At 44.9% G+C, this 18,088-nt stretch overlaps 2 long non-coding RNA genes across 3 annotated transcripts in view; one reads left to right on the top strand and one right to left on the bottom strand.

Annotated features, from left to right (window-relative positions):
• LOC109549646 (uncharacterized) overlaps window positions 1-9,972 on the top strand; it is a 101,304-nt gene extending 91,332 nt beyond the window's left edge. Inside the window, exon 3 of one of the 2 annotated variants that reach the window (XR_002175992.3) lies at window positions 9,423-9,972. This is a non-coding gene — a long non-coding RNA (uncharacterized lncRNA). Of the gene's footprint in view, window positions 1-1,283; window positions 3,709-9,422 lie in introns of those variants that run through there. The other variant, XR_002175993.3, reaches the window with a different exon arrangement.
• The window catches only part of LOC141278080 (uncharacterized), a 36,360-nt gene continuing 21,872 nt past the window's right edge, over window positions 3,601-18,088 (bottom strand). The window contains exons 3-4 of the long non-coding RNA XR_012330336.1: window positions 7,764-7,918; window positions 3,601-3,755 (exon numbers count right to left, since the gene is read on the bottom strand). This is a non-coding gene — a long non-coding RNA (uncharacterized lncRNA). The remainder of the gene's footprint in view (window positions 3,756-7,763; window positions 7,919-18,088) is intronic.

Genomic DNA, 18,088 nt, shown 5'->3' with positions numbered 1-18,088 from the left:
AAAAGTTTTATTGCAAGGGTCAAGCAAGGAGTATAGGCAGCTCATGCTGTAAGGACCCAAACTCCCTGATGGTTTTCAGGGAAGAGTTTTTAATGTAAATTTTAGGCGGAGGGCTGCAGGATGCATGCTTTCTTCTGATTGGTGGTGAGGTAACAGGGTGATGTTTCAGGAATCTTGCGTTCAGCCTGAAGTTACCACCCTCCACCGGGTGGGGGCCTTAGTTCCTGTAGAAGAACTCAGAGACCTGTATCAGATTAATATGTATATCCACTGGGGAGGAACTAGGATTCTGCTTTATTGCTGCATTATTGTTTCTTGACTGCTTTTCCTTTGTTTCAGCATTCCCTCACTTTCCTAATAAGTAACCTTTGGAACTCAGGGAAGGCCTACAAACAAGAAATGCGGGACATGGAAAGGCTTTTGTACCTGGGAGGGCCCCACAGAGTCCTGCTCAGTTTCAAAACCAGGAAGCCATAGGTCATGTAAACACAGTAGTTTTATTTTACTGGGTTCACACAGCATTTTAAAAGCGTACAATTTCATCTGAAAATCTACATTTTCAGCTCCTTCTGAAACATCAAAAGTAAGGACCTTGAACCAGCTTGGAGAGCACTGCCCCTGCATAGCTCTGACCACTCTCGAAGTAACCTGTGCTCCCAGGGCCCAGCAGTTTCCATCCTCTCTGACCAGCTGGCTCAGCCCGTTTGCACCTTCACAAGAAATTACCGTAGACAGTGCAGCTTATGAACAGCAAGTATCTCTCACAGTTCTGGAGGCTGGAAGTCCAAGATTAAGGTGCCGGCAGATTGGGTGTCTGGTGAGGGCTCCTCCTGGTTCCTAGAAGGCATCTTCTCCCTGTGTCCCCACGTGGAGGAAGGGGCAAGGGAGCTCTCTGGAATCTCTTCTATAAGGACACTGATCCCATCGTGGGGGCTCCACCCTCATGACCTCATCACCTCCCAAAGGCCCTACCTCCTGACACCATCCCCTTGGGGGTTAGGACTCAACATAGGAATCTGGCGGGGCACACAGACATTCAGTCCATAGCACCTCCTCAGTCATCCATGCTTTCTTCCTGCCCTCTGGAGGCCATGATGCCTCTCCTGCTTCAACAGCTTTGCCCTGAAACAGGAAGATGAGCTGTCTCATCAAGGGGAAAATTTGGGCAAAGTAGGAAAGTATATTTCCTAGTTACTGGGTAAAAATTTGAGATTGAAGAAGAGTGATATTCACCCAAAATATAATCAGGACTATTTTTCTTTCTCCCTTTTCCCTCCCCTCAGTCCCTGCTGCAAGGATCATATCCATCTGTTCCTCAACTGCACCTTCTCTCTCACTGGAGCAGGGGCATGGAGCCCTGAACTGGGGAGCTGAGTCCACGTCCCCACCTTTGTCTGCCTTTGCAAAGCGTCGGAGAGGAAGGCGTTTTCCTCTGCCTTCCGGGTTCTTCTGGCTGGTCTAAGAATTGCACTGACATGAGACAGATGAACAGGAGAAAAGCAAACAAAAGTGTAATAACACATATACATGGGAGTGACCCAGGAAAACTGAGTAAATCACCAAAATGCATGAAGCCCTCACCTTACCTACCACCTTCTGCTAAAGACAGAAGAGGATGCTGAGGGTGGGGAGAGTCAGTTTTGGGAGGCTACTGGGTGAGGTTCTTATGCAGATTGAAGTCCTGCCTTCTCCAGTGATGAGAGTTTCTAGAGGCTTGGCCATCCTCTTCTTCCTGCTGCGGAGAGGGAGACATCCTTACAAACAGAGCCTTCCCTTCTAAATGCAAATGTTTCTTACAAAAGAGTAATTCCTACTTGGTTTTCAGAGTTTTTCCCATGTATGCTGTTTCTTAGAAAATAGGCAGCTTAAAATAATTAATATGCCCAAGAGACACACTTTCAGGTGGCAAAATTGGCTCCCCTACAAAAGCCTCCCAGAGACGCAGTGCAGCTCACACCCCTCATTTGTCCAGTCGGACACTTAGCTTAATTGAGTGCAAGTCGAATTATTAGTTCACAGCTACAAAACCCTCCATCCCCACCACTGTAGTTGGCCTCATTAGGGGGGATAATCTGTCTTAAAAGAGATTTGTTTTAAAACTCCTAAGACTCAAGTTGCTCCTGTCTAGTGAGGGCATAATTTAATATGACCACCAGAATGCACATGTCCGATTCTAGGGGACCTATTGATATTGGTTTTATCAGTTGGAAGACATTGGTGTTCAACTGAATAATGACATCTTCAGGAAAAGAGGGCCCTGCTTATTTTTATGAAATATTATCTACTGGGAGTAAGTGCTGGTCTCACAAACAGTTTCTGTCCAAGCTCCTCAAGAACAGGATGTGATCAACAAAGTGAATGATTTTCTCTTTAACACAGAGTAATCTGTCTGCTCTCGTGTAAACAGCATTCAATTTTTCTTGGCATAATGGCTTCCTCTGTAGATGAAATGAGCCTTTTGTACTTGAGAAAAATGTGTATAATTTTGGCCATTGGCTGAGATAACTTAACAGCTTTCTGAAGTCAGATATTTTTAGAGCGCATGTAAAACAGCGACTGGTAATTAATAGAATATCGACTGGTTCAGCCTCGTCTAATCATAGACTGCATATAAATCATAAGGTGTTTTGCAATTAGGAAAATCCATATTAAATAACAAAGTACTGTTATCTCAGTAAACTTAACAAGTGTGGACTAATGCAGTATGGAATAATTGCTGCAATACAGATGTACCTGTATAGAACAGGTCTCCATTTATCGCACGTAAAACAGACTTCGTGTTTTTGTGGACACGGCTGTACTGACTAAAGGTCACTGGTGAAATACTTCGCCAATATCCCCAAAATGCTTGTTTCTCCTCCAGGGATTTTCCATACTGTCTGTCTATCCCAAACACCAGCAGAGCCTTCTCTTTGCATCTCTACACAGGTAGTGATTAAAGGCTCCTTGATTTCAGCAGTGCCAACCAGGATCACAGCATTTATGGAGCCTTCAGCATCCCCATTACAAATGCCTCATAAGTGATCAGCTGTAAAGCAGATTTGAACCAGCTGAGGACAACATCAGCATAAAAAGATCTCAAAAGATCTTGGCCTGAGAGAGGATATTCTTTTTATGATGAGATTTTCCCATTTATTTTTAAAATATATAGAACACTTTTATTTACATTTGCCATCTATTTCATAGAAAAAAATATAGAAGAGTATTGTGTTACTCCTTTTACTTGGGCATATATCGCTTCTAAAAAAATAAGACACTGGAAACAATTTTTATATTGGATGGCTACTTAGTTATTAGAGTTTTTTCGTTCCATGACATGCTCCCATTTGTATCTATGGAGAGTTAAAAGGCTATGAACTTACTCTCATTATTTGGTTGAATGGTGCCTTTAAAATGTTTATTTTAGAGCAGGAAGGGATCTTCAGGTCATTTAATCTAATAGTCATTTGTGAGATGAGGGAAGTAAGGAGGAGATAAGTAAATGAAGGGGTTCAGGACCTGCCAACCCCAAATGTGCCACTTTGTTGTGTAACCGAAAGTGGGTCTGGCTGCTCACCGCTCAAAAGCCAATAAAGAGGCAAGGTTCGTGGAAGCAAAAGTGTTTTTTATTTTGGGTGCTGGCAACCGATGCTTTGCAAAGGCAGACAAAGGTGGGGACGTGGACTCAGCTCCCCAGTTCAGGGCTCCACGCCCCCGCTCCAGTGAGAGAGAAGGTGCAGTTGAGGATCAGATGGATATGATCCTTGCAGCAGGGACTGAGGGGAGGGAAAAGGGAGAAAGAAAAATAGCCCTGATTATATTTTGGGTGAATATCACTCTTCTTCTATCTCAAACTTTTACCCAGTAACTAGGAAATATACTTTCCTACTTTGCCCAAATTTTCCAAGGAGCCTTAAGCTGTGCCTGCTTTCCAAGGATTGGGGAGGGACTGGGGAGGGTAGTGTTGACTGGAAACAGGCATTCCCCTGATGAGACAGCTCATCTTCCTGTTTCAGGGCAGAGCCGTTGAAGCAGGAGAGGCATCATTGCCTCCAGAGGGCAGGAAGAAAGCATGGATGACTGAGGAGGTGCTATGGACTGAATGTCTGTGTGCCCCGCCAGATTCCTGTGTTGAGTCCTAACCCCCAAGGGGATGGTGTCAGGAGGTGGGGCCTTTGGGAGGTGATGAGGTCATGAGGGTGGAGCCCCCACGATGGGATCAGTGTCCTTATAGAAGAGATTCCAGAGAGCTCCCTTGCCCCTTCCTCCACGTGGGGACACAGGGAGAAGATGCCTTCTAGGAACCAGGAGGAGCCCTCACCAGACACCCAATCTGCCGGCACCTTAATCTTGGACTTCCAGCCTCCAGAACTGTGAGAGATACTTGCTGTTCATAAGCTGCACCGTCTACGGTATTTTCTTGTGAAGGTGCAAAAGGACTGAGCCAGCTGGGCAGAGAGGATGGAAATTGCCACACCCTGGGAGCACAGGTTACTTGGAGAGTGGTCAGATCTACTGCAGGGCCAGTCAGCTCTGACAGTCATCTTGATGTTGGTCATGCAGTGGTCTGATCAGCGTCATCCTGATTGTTTTAAGTGTAGTTCATCTTCAGTTCCAGGGTCAGTTTGTTCCCATTTTTCTTGAAGCCAATTCTCAGAATTGTGGCAGCTTATGTCATGGCTACAATCTGGTCATCATGTAGTTAACTGCTTCCACCTGGTGGGGGTTTCCGTATCTATAAGACAGCTCAAAGGATATGGCTCAGAACATTATCTATAGCCCTTGAGAAGGAACTAAAGGTCCTTGACTTTGCTTACTGACTAAACTATTATTGTTTTGTCCTGTTTGACTGCTTTTCTCTGCTTCTGCATTTTCTCACTTCTTGATTAAACTTATTCTTTGGCTAAAGTTTTTCCACAGGTAAAAGGCTGGCAGAGGACATGGCTGGGGCGGGGGTGGGGACATAGGGTCCTGTTCCATTTCAGATGTACTGATTACTTTGAGCTGAAGGCATTTGAAGGGCAGCAGATGCAGGGGGAGCTTCCCCTCAACCCCCTCAACTGCCTGAACACAGAGCCTCCACAGGAACTCGGGGTCTTTGGTCCCCTCCTGGGAGCTTCACCACCAGGAAGACTGACTCTTGTCCCAGGAGAGGAGCCTAGAAGTGGACCCCACCCCCAGACAGACCGTCACCAACTGCCACCCTCCCATTCATCCTCTAAGGGCCACTCATCTTCCCTGGAAAACATGTACTATCCCCAGAGAGGCACCCCCTCCCCTTCCCCTGTTAAGATGGTATATAAGCTCTCAAATTTTACCACCATTTGGATATTTACTTGTTTTTTCCTGTGATGCCCCCAAGCACATAATACTAAAAACGAATAACTGCATATAACATTTCTCCTATTAATTACCTGTTGTCAGTTTATTTCATAGATACATAGGAGGGTAGAGGGAACTCTTTCCCCCCCTACAAAACTTCCCAAGGTCATGGGCGTCAAGTTTCAGTTTCATGAGAGCTGAAACTCAAATGCAGGACCCAGGATCTAAACCCAACACATGGCCACTCCCCACCAAGTGTAACCCTCGGCACCAGGCACAAGGTTACACAGCCAAAGTGAGACCTCACATCTAAGCTTCCGTCACCCTTTCCACCGCTCTGTGCCTGGTGCTGTCCTTCTGACTCAGGTGATGTTACCCAGACCCATGCAGGTGCACGTGACTCCTAAAGGTACAGGGCAGCCTTGGTGACTGATCACCACTGTGGTCTCCATCACCCATATCTCTCGTGCGCTCAGTGCTATGTGCACACTTGTCCTGGTGGCATCCCTGTGAGGTGAGTGCCCCAGACAGGAGAATGGAGCCCGAGTAACCGTGGCTTGTCCCTCTAGCCCGTGCCTGGACCAGGCCATGAGGCCTCCGGCCCACGGCTCCACCCCTGATGGCTGCACCAACCCAGGCCAGCAGCAGCCATGTCAATATTTAAATAAGCAAAAAATACAATATTAAAACCTGTCTGTATATATCAGATGGAAGCATTTTGTTTGGAATAGCATGCATTTTCTTCAGTAGTTCAATAGTTGTTTCTTTTCATTAAATGACAGTTCCCACCTTTGATACTAGGGCCAGTGTGGAAACATGAAGCACCCAAATTGTTCCTTTATTCAAGACATAAATATATATTTTTTCAACTTTAACATAGAATATAGTAACTGACTTAAGCCTGTCTATTGAAAAATTCCATGAACCAATTGAAGCTAAAGAGAGCTATTGAAATGTACAGGGTCAGTGATGAGAACTTTTTGGATGAGCGTTTCCAACGGGCCAATAAAATACACACTAAGTATGTGTCTTCATTATGTCTCAATATTCATAGAAATAGATTTTATTGGAAAATGTGGTCACATCTGTTTTCTGCTAAGTAAAAATCTGTGTGGATTTAAGGACCTGATAGAAAACAAATAAATGTATAAAAACAGTTTAAATGATCTAAATCACTTTTAGTGTGGAGGGTTTATAGAAAAAAAATACATATAAAAATATACTTTTTTATGTGCACTCTGGCATTGTCCATTTTATTTTTTAAAGAGGAAGATTAAGCAAAAACTTTATTCTCAATTTATAAAGATTAAGAATTAGCAGGTTGATCTGTGAATAATGGTTAGTAAACCATTTACCTTAGTCTGTTCAGGCTGCTGCAACAAAACACCACAGACGGGAGCTTAAACAACAGACATTTATTCCTCACAGTTCTGGAGGCTGCAGTATTCTGAGATCAAGGCACTGACACTGTCTGGTGAGGCCCCCTCCTGGTCCATACATGGCATCCTCTCCTGTGTTCTCACCTGGTGGAGGGAGAGGGAGCTCTGGTCTCTCCCTCTTCTTATAAGTGTACTAATACCATCTAGGGGCCCCACCCTCATGACCGTATCTAAACCTCATCACCTCCCAAAGACCCCACCTCCAAACATCATCCCACTGGAGGGTCAGTTCTTCAACATGTGGATTTTGGGGGGACACAAACATTCAGTCCATGGCTCCAATCAACATTTCAAAGGGCCGATACCCCCTGATGAACAGCTTTCACCTTTCCACCTGCTCTCATTTCTAACCCCAAACCTCTGCTCTCTAGCCCCTCAGAAGTTTTGCTTTTTCTTTCTTTTTTTTTTTATGCTCTTTCTTCAGGAAAAGCTTTCCTGCCTGCACTCTCACTCTCCACACACTTCTGTCTCCTGAGGATGTTTACTTTCCCTCTCCCACCTCTCAGATTTCTGCTCCTTTTTCCACCAGCCATTGCTCCCCACCTGATAAGACCATTTAGCACATTTTGTGTTTGTTGATTAAAGTGTGTTCCCCAATCCTGAAGTTAAGAAGAGCTGAGTTAAAGGTTTCATATTCTTCCCAGACACTTTTGTTCTCAAAGTGTGCTCCCTGGACCAGCCTCACATGAGAACTTACTAGAAACGCACATTCTCAGGCCCCACCCAGGCCTGCATCAGATACTGTGAACTGGAGCCCAGGAGCAATATTTCAACAACCCCTCCAGGTGGTTCTAATGCTGTTGCATGTTCGAGAAGCATTGATGAAAGAAAAAAATTGATTTTGAGGAACTTGAGTTTGATTTCGTTTTGATTTCCTCTCTTTTTCCCTACGTGCACTTCTCTGATTTTCACAGAAAGAAAAAAGGGAGTGTCCTATGCATTCCTAAGGTGGGAAGGGAGGAAGACTGCTCATTTCTGTCACCTCAAGTAGATCATTTGAACTTGATGTTACATCAGAATCACCTGGAGAACTTGCTGAACAACGCTGATTCAGTAGATCTGGGCTGGACCAGGATCTGCATGTCTAGCAGGCCCCCCTGTGGTGCTGATGTTGCTCTGGGAGTACCACCGGTCTCAAAGAACACATTGGTTTTCCCCTCAGGTGATCCAGTTGATGGCTATAAGGGGAAAGAGTCCAAAATAACACACCATACATGATGAAAGCCAATTTGAGCATAAATATGGACTAAGAATAATGATCTCTGCATGCACAATGGTGATCATTATGTTTAGCTCTCTAGCAACCAGAGTTGAGATGACTTCACCCACAATCTTTGCGGGCATGTTGGCCACGGCTGCCATCCTCACAAGGTTTCCCTGCTTTCCTTGAATCTCCAGATTTCATGAGTGTACAATATGGCCCAAACTCAGATTACCTGTAGTTGATTCTGAATTGTGGCAGCCTGTAGCACATCTGAAACTTTTCTGAAAGGCACCTCTCAGTTATGGAGCAAGATGGACAAATCAGCTAATTATATCAACTAGGTACTCTCTGCTTAATCAAGAATTACTCTGTCAAATGCCATTATTAGTATGCCACTTTCTGATGAATGAGAATGGGACAAAACAGTATATAACTCCAAATAATAGCTTGTACAATCCAGTGTGGTTTCCGTGATGGAGTGAGAGAATAAGTGTAAAGGTGTTTAATAATGTTCCATATTCAGCTCTATGTAAGATTCCAATAACTTACCCTGTACCATTTCATGATGATCTTCATTATCTTCGCACTAGAGATTGATTCACTTTACTGTCCCTGTGTTACTATACTGATGTGGCAGGTTATTATTTAGTGTATTAATATTATTTGCAAAGTTCTGTTTGTTTCTGGAAACAAATCTAGGAGAACTATTTGACTGTCATTTCCAACCTCTGAATAAGATTTGTTATCTCAGATGCATTTCATATAATTGATGCATAATTCAGCAACAAGAAAATATTTCTTTATGCAAATAATAAAGATGTTACAAATGTGTGCAGTCTGCACTAAACTTTTGAAAACAGTTTTGTACCTATTGTCTTGTTTCATCTTCATGACACCCTCTGAGATAAGTATTTTAATCCCAAGATGAGTAAAATGAACTGCAGTCGAGAACTTGAGATAATGCAGATATTTGGTGTCAGGAGTGGAACTAAAACCTGCTTTTCTGGCTCATTGTTCCTTATTCTTCCATCACGATGGTTTCTTTTTCCCACTGAGCCCGGAAACCCACTAAAGGCAGCCATCTGGAAACTCACATGTGGAAGACTTACATTGTCTCTAATCAAGAACTTAGGTAAACTTGCAGTTTCAATCCTTGAATATTTTGAATATGCCACTGGGAAGTGAAATCATAAACATTCTAACAGAATCAAGCAAAAGCTGGGTAATCTTCCACAGTTCATTTTAGTAAGCATGTATTGAGAGTCTGCTCCCTGCTGTGCCAAGCAGTGGGGGACACAGAAATGACTGAAACATGGTTTCTAATTGCTAGACACTTGCATTCTGGGTGGATGGGATGGGTTTGGGGAGGAAGAAGCCCTAACTTATCATCAAGTCATAAATTTACATTCCTATTAATGAAGGTACCTACAAACTGCATTATTCACTTAGTAGAAACAAGTTTTGTTCTTTTTTCACAGGTTAAGAAGTTAAAAGTTAAAGAATACTACTGACATGATACAGGAGGTTAGTACTATCGTTTTGTCTCTCTACTCTGGGATTCACGATTTGTGCACAGTGTACACAACTCCATATAATAGTAATGGGAGTCACTCTTGGATATTGGAAAGAGAATTTTTCCCTCTAGAATTTGCACAGGAAAATCCCTGAGAGAATAATAATTTCCACAGCCCAGTCATTGCCCGATCGGGACCCAACAAGTTACTCTGCACCATAATTAAGTAAGCACAACAGGCAACTTCAGATTTCAAGACTCTGGGTTTTATGGTTACAGATGTTCTTCTCACTGTAGTCTGTTCAGCAGTTCCTTGGGTCATAAATGTTTAATTTTTAATCTATTTTTTATCGGTTTTATGTAATGCAGGCTGCTGGTATACCAAAAGAATTTTTACTAGTGCATTTTATGTGTGGGAAGTTTGTGATAAAAGCTTTAGTGAAATAAAATGAGGTGTGTTCCCTCAAGAAAACATTACTGTAGCTCAAAACACAGGTGAATGTTCTTTTCATAGGACATGGACTATTTGGATCTCATTTACAGTATTGTTTGCAGACTTAATATGATCCTGGGAAATCACATGACTTGCAGGTGTATTACTGAGGGCACATGGAGTTACATCATCTATTTGTGCTGGAAATGTCCTTTGAAATGATTCAGGGGCTGGAAACAATAGTCATTTCAGGATATATTTATCTTTTCTGACTCAAACAGCTGTCCCACTTTTCAGGAGACCTTGTGTTATAGACCATATGTGCCAATGAAAGGTAAATTGTTAAAATACCACAAACAAGAGCTGACAAAATCACCAGTGACATCACGTGTTTACATATCTATTATAGCCAAACCTAAATTTTAGTTGCTCTGGAAACATAACAATCATTTCGACATGTTCTGGGTGTGAAACCTTGAGGTGAAATCTTCTGTTGGGTATTTAACACACAGCATAGCACAGGGTCTGACAATTTAAAAATGATTCTTACACCTTCCATTTAGCTTGACATATCTGAAACCTTTCCTCACTCTCTCCTTTTGGAAGGACTGTCTGATGCACCAGTAGACAGGGTGGGTTAATCATTACCCTTTGGCAAAGCAGACTTATTGAAAGGGAGAGGAAGAAGCCAGCTCTTAAGCCAAAGAGAGTTGTAGCAAAGGAGTCAAAGAGCATGAACTGTGACCCAGGGAGAGGTGTGCGCGCCCAATGGGCTATGGCTGAGCTGCACTCATGCTGCCCCACGGCACCTGACTATGCAGTGACTTCACGCAGAAGCTCCCTGGAACAGCCACGACCCACACCTTGGCTACCATTTCTCCTGATTTGGTCTCTGTGTTGATTCCAGAGTTGGCTTTGGAATAATAAACTGAATAATCTTGCTTCAAACCAACAAAATTTCACATTCTTCAATTTTACTAAAACCAAAACATCATGCTTTCTACTTCCATGGCCAGAGCCGATTTTCTACCACGCTTTGCCCTCTCCAGCAGCCGGACCATCGCCGTGTCTCTCCCTGCAGTGCTGGTTCAGGTACAGGCATGGGTTCTCTTTGCTCCAGGCACTTACCCAGGGTCTTATGTGCCCCCAGCGAATTAAAACACAATCCTTCTCCATCGAGTTCTTGCAGGGCTGTGCCTTTCTTTCTGCTCAGCCCTTCACAGTGGAGTCTGTCATTTTAAACTGACTAGCTGGTAAGAATTTTTAAGACACTATACATAGCAATACTTGGCAGTTACGTTAAAGCACTTTATCAACTTAGAGTTCACAAATAATCCCTATAACTCTACGAGGTAGGACTGAGATTCAGAGAATCTGTCTTTGAACTCCAACTTTTTACCAGTTGGACAAATCAACTGAATTTGCTGAGTGTCTGTCTTCTAGTCTGTCACCCAGAGTAATGGAGTGGAAGGTACCCGGTTAGAGGTGGGACTCAGAGAGATGGAATCTGTGTTGAGTCTACTGCTCCGTGACTTGCTGGTCAGTTTGGGACTTGGACTGGAGCAGTGGGGACCCCTGGGTATCCCTCAGACATGTTCACGAGGCCTGTCAGGTTAAAACCATTTTTACAATGATCCCAAGACTCCTTTTGTCTTTTCACTCTCACTGTCTCGTGAATGTATGGAGGAGTATCTCAGAGGCTATGGGGTGTGTGCTGTCATGACAGACTGAACGTGGAGTCCGCCGAGTGGGTCGTGTTAGAGGTGGTCTGGTGACCCAGACAGTGTCTATAGCTCCAGGTGATGCTGAGTTGGTGGAGGAAGTGGGGGTTTTTCACGGCAAGGAAAGAAAGGGGCAAGAGCTGGAGGAGGGTTGCTGGACTCACATTACTCTCCCGTGACCAGCCACATGGTGACGTCCCTGTGCGCAGGATGTTCTGGGTCAGCCATTAGTCCCAAATCAGGATTCAGGAGAAAAGGGGGAGGAACTGGTATAGCTGGTTAGTTAAATGACACTGGGCAGCCTCCCCAAGCAAATGCAGCCGAAAGTAAATGAGCGGAGGGGAACTGCCACTTCAGTGGGAGTTCACCTGGTGTAAAATACTCTGTTCCTCGTGGGTAAGTCTCTGTGGCAAGAGCCTTGGCATCACTCCCCGTTGCTGCTAACAAGACAAAAGGCTGCATTTGCTGTGCTCCAATTGTAAATGTTCCTTTCGTGTGCTTCTAAAAAGGCTTGTTTTAAACAAGACCTATATTTGGAGAAAGTGAAATCCTTGGAGTAAGTTTTTTATTTCACTGATCTGAGTTTCGTAGTGTGGAGTGTACATTCTATTGGGACAAGACGTCCATCAGAACAAGCCCCGTATGCACGGATCTGTAGGTGAATATGCTTTGGACGTCACATCGTAATGCAGAGGTTTCCACACTAAATTGGGCGTACGCCTCTTACAGCAAACCTGCAGTAGATGGAAACATGCATTTCTGTGTGACTAGTAAACCCAATACTCCCTCTTAATTTCTAGTAACTTTTTAGTATCAGGCTTTTTAAAGGCAGATGTCAAAACACCAAGTTTACAAATGCTAGACACACGGTTAACACAATGGCATCGACACTCGGCTGTTAGGGAGTACGGAGAAAGGAACCAGGCAAGATGACTGTATGAACATAACTAGTCCACCTTTAGTAGGTCTGAGTATCAGGGAACTGCTGAAATAGCAGAGAGCCGCCTCCACTGGAAAGACGGCACAGAGCCTGCTACCGCACGCCAGCCTGTCCTCTCTTGGCCCTGTGTAAAGAAGCCGGTCTGCAAAGCTGGAGGATGCCAACAAATGACCAAAACAGACCCTGATTGTGAGTGAAATTAAATGTAACTACAACACTGAGCCCATAACCATGGTAGTGAAATAAAATGAAGTGGAGGAAGCCCTGCTGTAATAACAACTTAACATCCACCAGATTGTAAAGCGAATCTAGGAGGAACCATTGAATGTGCAAGAAGAAAATTATCACCCAATATAAGCTGCACTGAGATATATTCATGGTCACCTAGAGAACCCCAAAATCTGAACAGTGATTTTTTTGTAAATGATGGCTAGGCGCTGGTGGTGCTTAATTCATTTCCCCACATCACGCAGAGCCGATGGTGCCTGGTTCAAGCGTGCTTCATGTGGAGGGAACATGGCGTGAGCTGACCGATCACAGGAGGAGACAGGCTTCTTGACCCCACTGGCGGGCCACCGAGCGGTGGCACAGTGGAAAGGCAATGGCTAAGAGTCATGGCCTGGATTTCCAGTGGCCTGGATTTTAACAGGAGCTCTGCCCGTAGATAGCTCTTTGATCCTGAGCAAGAAACAACCCTCTTTTCATCTGTCAGAATAGTGGGGATTTTCCATCTTTCAGAGGGGTGGATAGGGTTAAAGGATTTTTAAACTTTCTTCCCTGTCAAACATTACATTTCTCTACGATGGTCATGACTGGGTGTAGGATGCTGATGCTGTCATTTCCTGGACCATCACTGCTTCTCCTTGGTTCGTTGGCCAGGAATGCCCCAAATCACTCCATTGTATCTTAGAACTTACTCAAAACATCCATAAGCACCTGGGAAGGTATGTAAGCACCTCCTCTTCCAGCAGGAAAATCTTGTTACTGGACCATCATGAGTACACAGAGCGTTCAGATCACGACGCACAGATGTTCTCCACTTTTCTCCGTTGATCACCCACTGGTCCATTCAGAATTCACTCCATGTGGACGTCAAGGGGTCTCTCCTCTCTCACCCCAGGGTCCCTTGAAGTTCATCTCTACATCTCTGATCTTGATCCTGGCTCCATGCTACAGGAGCAGCACAGATATTGTAAACACCAACCTAACACTCCCCTGGAGACTTCTGGGTGTTTAGAATTCCACCCTACTAAAGATTTCCACCCTGGAGGAGGCTGGAGGGAAGGGAGAGAGGATGTTGGGGAGGAAGCAAGCCCCATCCCGTTGGTTAGCGAGACAGTTTTCAGGGAAACCGTGCTGCTGTTTGAATGTGAGCTCGTCCTAGCATTTGGGTTTTCATAACTCAGATCTGGAGTCAGCGCAGTAGCTCCGTCAACTGTGTGTAAATGTAATCTGCTCCATGGCCCGGTGCCTGAGACATTTGGCTGCAGTCCTAGTTTACTGGAGAATATTACTGGTAATATTAGTAGAGAATTTTTTAGCGAGTTGGCAGTACTCTCGTCTTGAACTTTTGTCTTTCTCCCCACAGGTGGGGCCACGTCCCTTGTGCCCACCCCTGCCTCAATCTCCACCTTCATCAGGTCTTGGCGGGTCTTCCTGCCTCAAGATTCCCCTCTGTTCTCACTCCAACCACCTGTCGCTGCAGACCATGGCCTTCTTCAACAGTTAGCCCAGGTGGTTTGAGTTCTCTGCCGTTTTTCTCCCAGAAGCCTCCCAGGCGCCCCTGTTGCCATGTGCGCCAGGGCCTGCTGAGCCCACTCCACTCCACACTCCCAAGTGTTTACGAACTCACATACGGTTTTCCTTCCCCTGCTGTGAGTATGTATGCAGTTAGATCTATATTTCATTAACATTTATATTCTCCAGAATACCTAGTGCTTAGTTCTTTCTAAATAAACATCAGATTCATTCAGGTTTCATCTGGAGACCATTTCAGCATCACCAGCTGTGTAGATCCTGTTCTCAAAATATGGACAATGTAGCAATCCCTCTCTCTCCGCCAACTCTTGTCGCCCTGGGTGCTGACAGCTGAGGGAATTTGGGAGGTGGATTCTGGTCCTCTCTCTGTCACTAACGGGCCATGTCACCTTAGCCTAGGATGGTGCCCATCTGTAAAGGTAGTGCAGCGGTGTGGTTTCCAGCAGTGCGGTTCCCTGATGGAGACCCTGGAGCTCATCCTGGGGCCCCGGTGGCCGGCAGGCAGGGAGCAAACCAGCCCCAGCCTCACCACAGCAGAGCTGTCCCATCCCTGCTCCACCCAGCACAGTCCCGCCACCATCTCATTTAGAAAGATGCTTGCACAGAAGATTGGAAGGTCCGCAAACCATGGTCTAGGTGACCCCAGTCCCTCAGCTCCTGGCGTGCATGTTACAGTTATGATGGCACATTGCTGCCACAGCACAGGGATCCTAATCAGAGTCCTCAGAGGACTGGGGTTCTGACCCACTTCCTGCATGGGCAGAGCACGTCAGAGAGGTCACCGGTAAACAGTGTGAGCACAGCTGTAAGAGGCCTTAACTCAGGGGGATGAACCCTGCCCCGCAGCTGAGACAGGGCTCCTCGGGCCGGGTGTGGTTGCAGCTCCACATCGGGATGTCAGCCCACCCTCAACTGTCCAGGAAAAGGCCACTTTCAAACCAGAGACTCAGAGTTAAAAATCCTGACACACATAATTGCTCACTGGGGAAATGCAAATCAAAACTGCAGTGAGATACCACCTCATACCCATTAGGATGGCTAGTATCAAAAACATAGAAAATAATAAGTTTTGGTGAGGATGTAGAAAATTGGAACCCCTGTGTGCTGTTGGTGAGAATGTAAAATGGTGCAGCTGCTGTGGGAAACCGTACAGAGGTTCCTCAAAAACTAAACAGAACTACCATATGATCCAGCAACTCCACTCCTGGGTAGATGCCCAAAAGAACTGAAAGCAGCATCTCAAGATGGTATTTATACCCCCATTTCATAGCAGCATGATTCACAACAGCCAAAAGATGGAAACAACCCAGGTGTCCACAGGTGGATGAATGGATAAACAGAATGTGGTCCATCCATACAGTGGCATGTTATTCAGCCTTAAAGAAGAAAGAGATTCTGACACAGGCTACAGTGTGGATGAATCTTGAGGACATTATGCTGAGTGAAGTAAGCCAGTCACAAAAGGACAAATGCCATATGATTCCACTTATGTGAGATACCCAGAGTATTCTAATCTATAGAGACAGAAAGTAGAAGGGGGGTTGCCAGGGGCTGGGAGAGGGGGTGGGGAGGTGTTGTTTAATGAGTGTGGAGTTTCACTTGGGAAATGAAAACGTTCTGGAGATGGATGGTGGTGATACTACACAACACCGTGAATGTGTGCAACTGGAGTTTACACTTAAAATGGTAAATTGTATGTTAGGCACATTTTCACAGAATTAAAAAAAAGCCCTTTGTACACCCTCTGTGGGGAAGGATAACCTGATAGAAAGCAATAGAGAAAATGCCCGTGGAAGGGCGCTGAGACCCTCCAGCTGGGGGTGGGTGTCTGTGCAGATGTGGCGCCCATCTCCCAGTTTCGGCAGCGGAAATGACACAACAGTGGCCAGAATGTGAGGAATAAAAATAGAACCTCTGCTTTTAGCAGCATTTGCCATAAGTTGGAAGCACCAGTGCTTTTATGCAAAAGGCAACATTTTCTTCTTGCACCCTCTTAAGAGGAGTCACTTGATAAAGAATAGCTCTTGATTTTGTATAACCCAACTGAGGGGCACAAATGAGGTGGAATTGTCACACTTGGAGCAGATTCTCTAAAATCTGGTTTGTACCGTTCGCTGCCTATGGCACCTCCTAAACCTCTAATCACATGGGCCTCAACCGTTTATTTTCCAAAATACATTTTAAGCAGAAATGTGCCCAAGGAGCAGACTCAGTAAGTTGGGTGCTGCATCACGTCCCTACATGCACACAGCTTGGATGAGTTTACTGAAGCCGGTGGGAGCTACACCCTCCCACTGGGATTGGTGGTTCAGCAGGGCTGCCTGAGCATCAGTCTACCTTTGCTTGTCAGGTGCCATGCCATTCCCCCGAAACAAATAACTCAAGAGTCTTCGAAGTTCTACAGTTACATCCTGCTCATTCCAGAAGTTATGCATGTGTCTCGTGCTTTGCCCATTTACTCAGTAAATCACATAACATAGCTTCGTGTATTCAGATATAAGTTCCTTAAAAGCAGGTGTCATAACTATGCTCTTTCAGCCCCGTATGGCCAGCACAGTTTACAAGAGGAGCTCAAGCAGTCAGGAGCTCGAGACATCAGATGCAGTGAAGTGTACATTGAAAAGCTGCCGGCTGTGGTCTGAGTGTCTGTGTCCACCTCAAATTCACATGTTGAGTCCTAACCCCCAAGGGAATGGTGTCAGGAGGTGGGGGCTTTGGAAGGTGATGGGGCCATGAGGGTGGAGACCCCATGATGGGATCAGTGCCCTTTTAAAGGAGACCCCAGAGAACTCCCTCACCCCTTCCTCCACATGAGGACACAGGGAGAAGATGCTGTCTGTGAACCAGGAAGCAGGTCCTCACCAGACACTGAATTTTCAGGTGCCTTGATCTTGACCTCCCAGCCTCCAGAACTGTGAGAAATAAATGTCTATTGTTTATAAGCTGCCCGGTGTTGTGTTATGGCAGCCTGAACAGAGTCATTCAGTGCCCTTCCCACCATATCAGGTCTTGTTTTCCTGAGACGAGCATCCCAGACCTTGTGCCCTCAGCCTACTGTTTGAGACTCACCCCCACCTCCCCAGTGCTCTAATAACCAAACCCCTGCCTTTCAGAACACTCCCACGTACATGGAGCCAGCTTGTGTAGCAGCTCCAGGCACACCAGGCACTGAGGTGAGCATGAGGACACAGACTCAGACTTCAGGGAACTCCCAGCCCTCCTTGTCTTTGCTTCAGTCCCATACTTGTATCCTCCCAGAATGTCCTTCTGGAATGTTCTTCAAGACTGTCTCTACCTTTTAACTCCTTTCTAAATGAACTCAAGTTCTGTCTTGTTTATGAGGGCTTTTCTGAAGCTGTCATAATTAGTCTTTCTCTTCTGTCATCTCCCAGATTAGTTATGATATTGTGGCCATTCTATTTTGTATTAGAGAAAATTGCAAAGAGTTTATCTTCCTTTTCATAATGCAAGTTCCTTGAGACAAGAACTGGATTTAATTAATTAATCAGAGTACCTAGGTACAGGCCTTACATTCATTCACTTATCCATCCATTCATTTTTTTTCTTTTCTAATGAAGTATTTATTAAGGGTCTAACATATTTTTTGTGCTCAGGAAACAGAAAAAAAATCTAATTGCTTTTTCAACTTTAGCATGTGACTTCCGCAGTTCATAGACCAACAGCTAAACCTAGAGGAGCAAATGAGACGGCCTTTTTCTTTGGAGTCATCGATCCCCTCATATTTCCACATACAATGCTAAATTGTGCATAAAATAAAT

This window comes from Tursiops truncatus, chromosome 2 (genome assembly GCF_011762595.2).
Source record: "Tursiops truncatus isolate mTurTru1 chromosome 2, mTurTru1.mat.Y, whole genome shotgun sequence".
NCBI lineage: Eukaryota > Metazoa > Chordata > Mammalia > Artiodactyla > Delphinidae > Tursiops > Tursiops truncatus.
This window is presented reverse-complemented; position numbering and strand designations above follow the sequence as displayed.